Source organism: Nilaparvata lugens, chromosome 4 (assembly GCF_014356525.2).
Source record: "Nilaparvata lugens isolate BPH chromosome 4, ASM1435652v1, whole genome shotgun sequence".
Lineage (NCBI taxonomy): Eukaryota > Metazoa > Arthropoda > Insecta > Hemiptera > Delphacidae > Nilaparvata > Nilaparvata lugens.
In genome coordinates this window covers 61,282,946-61,295,498 of record NC_052507.1, presented here as the reverse complement: position 1 = coordinate 61,295,498, position 12,553 = coordinate 61,282,946, and positions in this window count along the sequence as shown.

Sequence of the window (12,553 nt, the reverse complement as noted above, 5' to 3'; positions counted from 1 at the left end):
TGTCCTATTTGATGACCTCTCTAAAGATCTTTGTGATCACCACTATGATGACCTCTCCAATGATCTCTTCTCTAACAAGTGTATTGTAGAAAACAGATAAAAATACTGTACTAATTAAGAGCACAAACGCACCGATGTTCACTACACAAGGACTGAATCCTAACTGAGATAATCATCTCTCTCTTAAAGGTAATCCCCCCTCGCTCTAATTGCTCTCTCAAGCATCAGAAAGCCAGGTCATTGACCTCACTTTACAGTCATGTTTAGATCTACAAGTAGAGTTCAAACATGTTCAAACATGTCTGTGAAGTGAGGTCAATGACCTGGCTTTCTGATGCTTGAGAGAGCAATTTTTTTATCTTATCCAGTTTCTTCTCCATTCCATCAAAATAGCTTATAATAAGGTTTATGAATATTCAAAACCTTATATTCTCTATTGCTAGTTTTAATGATGTTATCAAGCAGGATTGTATTTTTTAGCTATGAAACAACAACACTCATGGTAAGACAACAAATTTTCTATAATAGATAAGAAGCTTTTTTTTTGCTTACCGGTAGCTGTAAAATAACAATATTGCTAACTGAAGTAGTCTAGCTGTTTAGTCAGTTATGATATTTAAGTCCAAAGTCCAAAGAAATAATTATGAATTCTACCCTCACTAATCAACAATTCTATCTAAATGAAGAAACATAAATTGAAGAGTTTTCATATAAACTATAGAACTTTCCTCCACGAATCCTAAAGTACAGTAAGTTTTCTTTCTACACACTGAAATACTCACTACTATTCGACTTTCAAAATATACTCTTGAACCCTACTGACTTAAACTTTCCCTCCAATTGCTTATATTTCATTTCTATACTAATGTGATATCCTTCATAAAAATGCAGTATACCATAGCACATACCCATCAGAATGGGACTTTTTCAAATCAAATGGGGGGGATAAAAATGGGACTGAACCCTTATGTTATCAATTATCTCAAAATCAATAAAAAAAGTAATGATAATATGACCAAGGAAAAAGTCAGTACCTCTAGATGTAAAGTAGAAACCCTATAAAGAAATGATTGAAGATTTTTAGAACCAACAAGTTATCTTTATTTTACATCCTTGAAACTCATGAGTCACTTGAAACAGTTTCCATCGATCATAGGAAATGATTGATGACTCGATTCTAGTACTTTTTCTGACATAACATTCTGTATGTGTTATGAGAAGGAGGATGAGGAGGAGGAGGAGGAGGAGAAGGAAGTGGAGGAGGAGGAAGTAAAGAAGAGTAGGAGTGAGTTGAATATGAGAAGATGAAAAAAGAGAGCATGATGTATTAAAAATTACCATGAGCAGAGAGAGAGAGAGAGAGAGAGAGAGTGAGAGAGAATAGAGTGAGTGGTGATGAGATGTACTTACTCAGTAGTCAATTAAGTTGATCAAACCGCGTAGCTTTGAAGAAAGCTATACATGTAGAGAGAGAGAGAGAGAGAAAATGAATGAAGAAAGATATAATCAATTCAAATTAGACAGGATTGAACACTTGAACAGGTTCATGACATCCAACATAATATTCACACATCTAGAATCATTACTAATAAAGTTTGTTTCCATCTATGGAAGAACATGTGTACACACTCATATATACATGCAATGAGTACTTAATACACTAACACATGGAAAGATTCTATCAGTTTTTGATGTTTTATAAAAAACTTCCTCCCACTCATCATCATCATACTCATTATTCTCCTCCCAGCAAGCTGACACCTAACTACTTATCCTATCACTACCACTGTCTTATAGATAAGTGTGTTATCAAAAAGTCTCTAGACTTTTCAGAGTTGGAACCACGTCATGCTCCTCTTAGTACACCTAGGTCAGGTTGGAAATTTTCAGCACTCCAATAACTTCATGAGGGCTCGGATGTTTACGACCAATGCTAGCTTTAGTTTTTAGCTTTAGCTTTGTTGTTGTCGTATTCCAGTTCCGATTCTAATCAATTACCTATGATTATGTTAAGTTAATCTATTTTAGGCTATGGAGTCTTTTGGAGAAAGGCATGATTAGTTGGAGTCTTGTAGTTGATTCATTTGATCACAAATGAATAAATTTGATTATCGAATTGGAATGAATTGATTCATAGCAATAAAAATCTAGTGTGATACACTCACACACAACTTTTCTTGCTCATTGAACTTCTTGTCTCATTCTTAAATGAGAATAATTTAGGGGAATAACATAATTATGATTGGTGGTTACATAATTCAGAAAAAAAAACTAGGATCATACTATTGTATACATTGTTTTTCCAGAGTAAATTTTCTTTTTATGAATTCGTGAAATTTGATGATTATTTTTGAAGTCATCAAAACAGCTGTTCTACAGATGAAATCTGGTGTGGCACACTCACACAACTTTCCTTGTCATTATGAAAATTGATTAGTGTTCACGTGCATCTGAAGTCTACTATTCAAAGATCTGAATCAGTTGGAAGCAGGACAATAATGCGTTGTCATATTCCAGTTCCAATTCTAATCAATTACCTATGATTATGTTAAGTTAATCCATTTTAGGCTATGGAGTCTTTTTTTTGGAGAAAGGCATGATTAGTTGGGGTCTTGTAGTTGAACTTTGATCACAAATGGATAAATTTGATTATCGAATTGGGATGAATTGATTCATAGCAATAAAAATCTAGTGTGATACACACTCACACACTTTTCTTGCTCATTGATTTTTTTTTAAGTCTCATTCTTAAATGAGAATAATTTAGGGGGAAATAACATAATAATTATGATTGGTGGTTACATAATTCAGAAAAAAAACTAGGATCATACTATTGTATACATTGTTTTTCCAGAGTACATTTTCTTTTATATAAATTCGTGAAATTTGATGATTATTTTTGAAGTCATCAAAACAGCTGTTCTACAGATGAAATCTGGTGTGGCGCACTCACACAACTTTCCTTACCATTATAAAAATTGATCAGTGTTCACGTGCATCTCAAGTCTACTATTCAAAGATCTGAATCAGTTGGTGGCAGGACAATAATGCTGAAGACATTGAAAGATTCAATAGAATCAACAGTTTACAATTGAATAATAACATTTTCTCGAATTTCGTGCTTATTTTCATTTTTTAGGTGAAAAAAAATGTTATTGAACATTAGTTATGGAGATTTTTTCATGTTCAATCCTTTCCACTTGATTTTTTTTGTTTGAATTGTATCTGAAGACTGATAATTGAGGACCTAAAATCAAACTTTGCATAGATGGGACGAAGCTCCTGAAATTTTTACAGATATGGGACTTGTGTCAGTTGATAGAGCTTATCAATGACTATTTAAGTATAAATTTAATCGAAAACCGTTTTCGAGAAAAAAAAACATGAAAAACAGAGTTTTTTTTCTTGTTATCCACCTTTCACTTTTCTACCATTTTAGAAAGTAGAAATAAGCATATATTTATCATTGATAAATCAAGAGTCTTCCAATGTATAAGATATTGTAAGTAATTCACTCTCAAACACTTCCTTGGTAATTAAATCAGACTGTAGTTTATTGAATATATTTGTTGATATTACAAGTGATTTTTGCTGTCTAAATATTTTTCTATCTACTAACGATGAATCAGACTGCAGTTTAGTGTATTATATTGGTTAATATTTCAAGTAATAATTTACTGTCCAAGTATACTCTGTTCACTAATGATGGATCAGATTGCAGTTTAGTGAATATATTTGTTGAAATTTCCAGTAATTTACAACTTTATTTAAGCTTGGCAATGTAATTGTTTGCTGCTGCTGCTACTTTTTCACAAATATTTTCAGTTTGTTAAACTGTAAAAACGTAAATTAATTTCACAATCAATAATTAGATAAAATATTTTTTTTTGTTTTTGATAATTCCATTATACTTACGTGAAGGTTGATGCTGCTGTTGTTTCTGAGTTTACTGTCTAAATATTCCCTACTTGCCACCTATCATTTTTTATACATCATCTACTTTGAAGATAGGATCAATCAGACCTTAGAATTATTCATAATCAATCAGGTGACAATGGATTATTGATTGCATGCATTACACAGATGTCTGGCCGTGTCTATTTCTATAAGGTAGGGTTTCAATAACTTTTATGATGCAGTATCAGTACTCAATGTATAGTGTAAAAGTAATATCATACCAATTGCATATATTATGAATGTAACAAATACTATAATTATTTTCATTTTATTTTCTTGACCTGCTACTGTCTTGACTCTCATTCTGTCTGCTACCGTCAAACTAAGTTTGCTTGCATGTATTGTATGACTAAAACACAACTGTTGCGTGTGCATTCATACATGACTAAAAACATGTTTCAAAAAAAAACATGTATGTGAGGTCATTAACCTTTGACTATGAATAGACAAGTAAAAAAAATGATTGTACATCAGTTGTTGTTGGCAGACACGCACGCATAGGTAAGTTATCAAAATAATACAATGTTCAACATATATATATATATTTTTTAAATATATATAATTTTATATATTTTTTTTATTTTAAAAATTTGAATAATATTTTAAAATTTACAAATAGGAATAATTCAAAATTAAAAAAATATATTTTTTTAATTGTATTTACGTCTGTATTTACGTCAGAAGCACCTCTCTCAGTAGCAGTCAAACTAGGTTGCTCACTTCCAAGTCCCGCATTGCCTCTTTAAACCCAGTTCTCTCTGTTCCCAGATTAGAACTACAGGCAGCTCTGCTACTTTCACGTCTTGTGAATAAGGTTTTAAAGGCTTCAAATCTTACTTTTTCTAATGTGTATTTGTGGACTGACTCGAAAACAGTCTGTGACTGGTTAAGAGCCCCTCCTGATCGTTCTAATATTTTTGTAGCTGTACGCATCTCTGAAATTCAGAATTCAACATTTAACTTTCATTGGAATCATGTTCGTACTAGTAACAATCCTGCTGATTTGATATCTCGAGGTTGTACACCCAATCAGCTGGCCGCTAGTCATCTGTGGTGGAATGGTCCTTCATGGCTATCTATGCCGAATAGTTCTTGGGATTCTTTCTCTAGCAATGTTGCTATTTCTCAATCAGTTCAGGTATTAGCTACTACTTCGTCTCATAATGATGTTATTTCAGGTATAATCAATAGTTGCTCCACCTATCACAAAATCGTTCGTACAACATCATATGTTCTACGGTTCATTCATAATTGTAAAAAACAAAATTCAGTCACTCCGCGCTTTGGTCAATTAACTATCTCTGAAATTTCAGAAGCTGAAAATTGTATCTTCAAATCTATTCAAGAAGAAGCTTTCTCTGCCGAATTTAAAGCATTGCATCAAAATCAGGAGCTATTGCCTAATAGTTCTATTAAAGCCTTGTCACCATTCATTCATTCAGATTCTCTGCTCAGAGTTGGTGGACGTTTGCAAAATGCAAATGTTTCCTTTGATTATAAACATCAAATATTGTTGCCCAGCAATCACAAATTCACTCGTGCATTGATTGTTTCTCACCATCGTCGTCTAAGTCATGCTGGGGTGCAGGCCACCATGGCCAGTGTAAGACAACGATTTTGGTTTCCCTCCACCCGTCGCACCATCAAAAGTGTATTGCGGCATTGCATATTGTGTTTTCGCTTTTCGGCTCTTCGCTCTGAGCAAATCATGGGTAGTTTACCAGCGGCCCGCGTACAGGCTAATTTTCCCTTTTATAATTGTGGTTTGGATTACGCCGGTCCTATTTCCATCCGTGTAGGCGGCCCCAAATCTCGTACTTTTTCTAAAGCATACTTGTCGCTGTTGTGTGTATGGTAACTCGTGCCGTTCATATTGAAACTGTCTCGGAACTTACTTCCAAGGCATTTATTGCCGCTCTGATTCGTTTTTCTGCTCATCGTGGCATCCCGCATTCCATTTTTTCGGACAACGCCACAACTTTCGTTGGTGCCAACAATGAGCTACGTGAGCTCCACGAATTTTTGTCCTCTGATCGTCTCAAATCAGATATTCATGACACTATGTCTGTACTCAACATCCAATGGCACTTCATTCCCCCTCGGGCTCCGCACTTCGGTGGACTCTGGGAGAATGTGGTAAAAAATTTCAAACGCATATTCCGTGTAGTTACATTCAACAAGGTATTTAACTTTGAAGAAACCTGTACTCCTGCTGCTCAGGTCGAGGCCATCTTGAATTCGCGCCCTCTTGTTCCCTTGTCGGAAGATCCACATGATCTTGCCTACTTTTCTCCAGGTCATTTTTTGATTGGACGTCCACTTACGTCATTACCCTTCTTGCCGCCTAACACCAAACACATTGATCATCGTTCATGTTGGTATCAACTTGCTGTTTCTATCCAGGAGCTTTGGGATAGGTGGTCTCGTGAATATTTAACCACTCTTCAGAAAAAAGGCAAATGGTTAAGCAATTATGAAAATTTGAAGGTCGGTACAGTTGTCATCTTGAAGGATCCTGGTTCCACGCAGTCCACTTGGAAGCTGGCGCGCATTACTGAAGTTCATCCCGGTAAGGACGACAAGGTTCGAGTTGTCACTGTTCTCACTCCCTCTGGCACTTTTAAGAGAGCTATTTCGAGTTAGCACCTCTTCCCATTGATGAGGATTCTAGTTAATCCCCTTGCTCTTATGGTTCATGTTGTATTTTTAGGTTTCATTGTTTTTTTCCCCTGGTTCTCACATGGGGCCCAGTTTTCAATTTCCAATTGCCTTGCCAGATTTTACATATTTCTTACTTTTTCTTATTGTGCCATACCCCCATATGACACAAGGGGCCCAGTTTATGTAAAATCTGACAAAGCATTTATTGGAACGGTTCCACTTGTTTTTCGTTCCGCTACTACGTAGACATCATGTTGTCATCATGTCTGTCTGTCTGCGCGCTGTGTCTTTTGTGCGTCTGCGCTGACCAGTGACGTCACAGTCGGTTCTTCGACACTGCTTCAGTCAAGCTGGTTTTCTATACTTTTATTCATACTTTTTCATCGGATTATTTGCCATTGCAATTTTAATATTTATACTATTCGATTTTTTGGAATTTAATCTTGCCTTTAGGCATCTTACTTTCTAGTTATTTGCTACTTTTTCACCATACGTTTCCAAACGTTTTCGTATGTGGCTACATTTCCGCCTTCCCTTTTTGTTGCTACCGCCTTTTGCCTTTTGCTGTTTGTCTTTCAATGGAGGTCGTCGGGCGTGCATCCTGCGCCCGGTCTAAACTTTTCATCTGAATTCATTGGACCTACAGAACGTTTTTAAAGTGTGAATTATTCTTCAAATTAATTCGTTTGTTCTATTCTTCAAGTGTGATTCAATTATTCATCGAGTTCTTCACTCAGTTACTCTGTTAAACTTTGATAAACTTTGTCAAGAATTGCAACCTCGTGTGAGCATTCATCGCTACTTATTTGATCTACAGAACGTTTTTAAAGTGTGAATTACTTCTGCAAATTAATTCATTTATTCTATTCTTCAATTGTGATTAAATTATTCATCGATTGCTTGCATATTGCTTTGATAAACTTTTTCAAAAATTACAACCTCGTGTAGGCTTCAGTTACCATTTTTCTACAATTGGCTTCACCTCATGAAACTCAAACTTTCAAGTGCATCATCTCTACCATTTGGAAATCAATCCAAAAATTCCACAACTTGAAGATCGGATTATTCGTTTGGAATTCTACTTGCTCCAGCCTACATTTCCACTGGGGGATTCGCCTGCTGTAGTGGACGTTTCCATGCTTGTCATCGCATGGCCAGATCACTTCATCGCTTGCTGATGTCCTGTTCCTGTTGGTATTGCGGAGTCATTGCCTGTCTGCCTGGCCGCATCTCCTCTTCAAAATTTTATTCAGGTTATGTAAATCGTTCTATTCAATTTTCATTTACGTATATACTTATTAATTTATTAATGTCTATCTCGACATTCAATTCACTGAGGCCACCGATGCCTACTAATTTGTTTTATTAATGTCTATCTTGACATTCAATACACTGAGGCTACCGACGCCTACTTATTGTTTAGTTAATGTCTATCTTGACATTCAATTCACTGAGGCCACCGACGCCTATTAATTTATTGGATTTGACAGCTACCCTTGGCTTTACAATGATTTTCTGAGGCCACTGACGCCTATATATTGTATTCAATAGTAGCAATTATTCTTTGGATTTGACAGCTACCCTTGGCTTTACAAGTGATTTTCTGAGGCCACTGACGCCTACTAATTGATTTATTAATGTCTATCTTGACATTCAATTCACTGAGGCCACCGACGCCTATTAATTTATTGGATTTGACAGCTACCCTTGGCTTTACAAGTGATTTTCTGAGGCCACTGACGCCTATATAATTGTATTCAATAGTAGCAATTATTCTTTGGATTTGACAGCTACCCTTGGCTTTACAAGTGATTTTCTGAGGCCACTGACGCCTATATAATTGTATTCAATAGTAGCAACTATTAATTTATTGGATTTGACAGCTACCCTTGGCTTTACAAGTGATTTTCTGAGGCCACTGTCGCCTATTACTCGTTCTAATTGATGTCTGTCTTGACATTCAATTCATTGAAGGCCCATGTCGCCTATATACCTGGACAATCTTCATTATATTTATTAGCTACCCTTAGCTTTTAAGTGTTATTTTAAGGCCAGTGACGCCTATTAATTGTTTGGTCGAAGTCTATCTTGACATTCAAATCACTGAAGGCCTATGCCGCATATATTTTTTATGTATGTTACTTGCTGAGCATTTTTTACAGCTTATTGTCATTTTTTAATCATTAATATTGTATCTTACAGCAATAACCTTCATTATAGCACTCAATTTATATTCATATCAGGTATCATTAATACCACGGTATATAGAAGAAGAAGGTAGGTGTCACGCGCATGTTTGTGCTAAATTTCCGGTGTAGCTGACGTCATTTTATATCCTATCATCTGTTTTTAACAAAAACACGTTTCATAAATTGCCGATAGGTGTTAAAAACCTCGGTTGGTGGCGATGACGCAATCTAGCTGGCTGGCCACTGCGCACACATTTCGTGGCCCCTACCGTTTTCATCTAAATACCGTGATTAATACTATCTTTTCAATTATTGTCAGACTTCAATGGTCATTAATGTCATTGACCTAATTTCATTTAAATTTTGTATTTCTCTACATTATTTCACATGTTGTAATTTTCCCAAGATATTTGACTCATTGTTTTTGTATGTGGCCATCTGCCTATTATTATTTTATTGATCCCAAAATATTTGACACAATTGTTTTTGTATGTGGCCATCTGCCTATTATTATCTTATTATTATTAAATCTTATCTTGTTGATTCATTTAGTCTTTTATTGGCGTACTTACCACACTTCAAGCTATCAGTATTTTTATGCACAGAATTCAAAGATTTATTTGTAGGTATTTATAACAACTATCATTCACAGTCCACTGCCCTGACCTTGGATTCTGTCAGACATTGAAATGAAAAAATAACATTCTGCCATAAGAGATGATATATATACACGTACCATCTCTTCTTTTATTATTTCTACTGTATGATGAAGCAAGAATGTAGTTATTGAGTCTGTTTAGAATAGTAGTATCACATGAAGCCAGCAATGTTCATTGAATGACACAACCAATGGACACTTAAGATTTGCAAGGAGTACGTTCAACTCTTCTATTTTGTTTCCAAATAATGCCCTGTATATTCATGCTGAAGAGGAATGGTGTATGACTGGAATTACCCGATTTTACTCTATTATTTGACCGGGTGGATCCATCTCTAAAAAAACTCTGTTTACCTGTAGGGGAGTTACTATCTGATAACAAACCAGCTGGTGGTTGCAGACTGCTTTCAATTAACTCATCACAGAAAATTCTCTTGCCAGATCGATTCATATGTAATCCATGTCTTGTAAAGTTTTGTCTTTTTTGTCGCTCATTGAGGAAACATAACCCCAGTTGCTTGGAATTTTTATCTTTGACCCTGTTGATTGAACTGTGAATAATTGCTTTATTTGTCAGACCGATCGTTTTGTTGAATTCTGGCCTATTCATACCTGTTTGGAAGTTTACTTATTATTACATTTGTTGTAATAGAGAAGTGCATTAGAGAGAAACATTTCTTCTATTTTCTTTGTAATTAGCGGGAGATGATTTAAATTAGGAGCAATGATATTATTTGAGCCACCCAGTATAATCAGATAATCATTTTCATTGAAATCCTTTGTTTGCAATATTGTATTGTTTCCAATTAGTTCATTGTTTGACCACGAGATCGCATCCTGCGTCTTTACTTATTTTTTGAACACTGATTTCCGTGTAAATAATAATTAAAAATTTGAATTGATAACATTTGAGTGAATAATAATATTCTAATGCTTCCATTTCCAGCAAATTCTACTCAACTATGTGAATATGAATATTAGAAATTAGCTGCAAGCGTTTCAACTCTCGCTAGTGTTTCTGTATGAAATGACACCACATACCCTCCACAAGCACTGCACTACATCTAATGGAGAAATGTACCTTTTTTGGCAGATCAGGATGCAAGCGTTGTCTAATTTTGCGATTGCACTAATCCTGATCTCCTATTAATTAATATTATCTTCAACTTTAACAATAATTCTCATTGCTCCGTGCTTTGAACCCAACTAACTAGTAACATAGAGAAACAATAGCTTATCGTTTTAGTCCAGTCAATATAGACAAAAAGGGGGTGTGCTTGCAATTTATATTGTAGTTCTGATTTTTAATAATTATATTATTTGGGTACATAAGAGAAGTCTAGAACCAATTTCTTCATGCAAAATTTCCTTGTGCTAGATACACAGAATGACCCAAAAACCTCGTATTTTCGGCTCATTTTCCAGTTTTCAGCTATTTCTTCCAAATCTCGGAATCGGACAGAAGATCGGCCGACAGTGATCAAGGTATCCTGCTGAGTCTAAAATTCTCAATACCTTTTTCTGTTGAAGAAGCACATCATTACATCCGGGCGCATGTCCTCCCCACATCTGCAGTCCGTAAATAATATGGCTGTGGAACAAGGCAAAGTAGACTTCAACAAGATGCTTCCTAGAAATAAGAGGCTTTAGACGTCTGAGTAGAAATATTACCCTGGATAGCTTCAGACAAAGCTCGTTGGTGTGGCTACCCCAGGTGAGTCTTGAATCCAGCGTAAATCCTAGTAGCTTGACCTCAGTGCGATTGATGAGCTGGTTTGTACTGAGGCTACAGGTAGTCTCTTGTGTCTTGTCTTCATTTAGACTCAGCTTATTATTGGTGAACCACTGTTTGGCTAGTCCAAAAATATCTGCAGCCGCCCTCTGCACCAACACTGGTGTTCTCCCTCTGGCAAAGATTGTGGTGTCGTCAGCAAACAGTAGGATGTCTCCCAGCAAACCAAGGTCATTGACCATAATCAGAAAAAGGAGGGGTCCAATCACTGATCCTTGTGGCACCCCATGATTAACCTGTAGAGGACCTGAGTTAATTCCCTCCAATGAAAGAATCTGACTTCTGTCTGTTAGGTAGGATCCCAGGGTGGCAAGGATCCGACCTACAACCCCATACGCTGCAAGTTTCTCCAGAAGAATATCATGCGGGACACACTCAAACGCCTTACTCAGGTCTGCCAGAGTCAACGCCACTGAGTCCCCCTCTTCAAAAGAATCTAGGATGTCACCAACAAGCTTGGAAACAACAGTGACTGTTGATTTACCGCGCCTGAGACCATGCTGCACACTTGAAAATAAGCTTTCCTTACAAAATTATCCTATCCACTTCCACTAAGCTATACATTATTACCTGAATATTGACTAAACTACACTGTTTCATTTACTGAATATCACTTAATATTCACTGATTAATTCCATATAATTTGAAAAAATTAAAAACGCAATAAAAGAGGTTAGAAATCAGTATACAGCGTAAACACGACCGGTCAGTACTGGATGAAAATGTTCAAAAAGTTATGTGATGATGACATTGCTACTTTGCAAGCTTCTCACTAGGCTGCAGCACAATGCAGAAAAACCTTGCAAGATCTATTAAAATTTATAGACCTTGGTATTTAAGATATTTATACATCTTGATGAAACTATTCCATTTCTATTATTAATAGTTGAATAATGCTACCAAAAGAGAAGTTTTTATATTGAAGTCGAATTACCCACTCAAGGGCTTAGAAGTTTGACCCAAAAACTGTTTGAGATAATGTGCAGTTTCCAACATTCATTTTTGAATTCAGTTTTTAAATATTATTATCATGTATCACATGACAACCTTCCCATTTAAAAAAAAATAAGTTTAATATTAAATAAGGCGGATTCAATCACCATAATTATGTATTGTTATAGTAGCCTATTACCCGAATTATCATTTGTAATTCACAATTTGCGGAATTCAAAGATCAATACAACAGTTCATGAGCAAGTTCTCCAACCCAGGGGATTACTAGTTATTTCATATTGACAAAAATAATATTTCAAATTGTTTGATCCATTGATTTATTAAATACTTGGAATCGGTTCT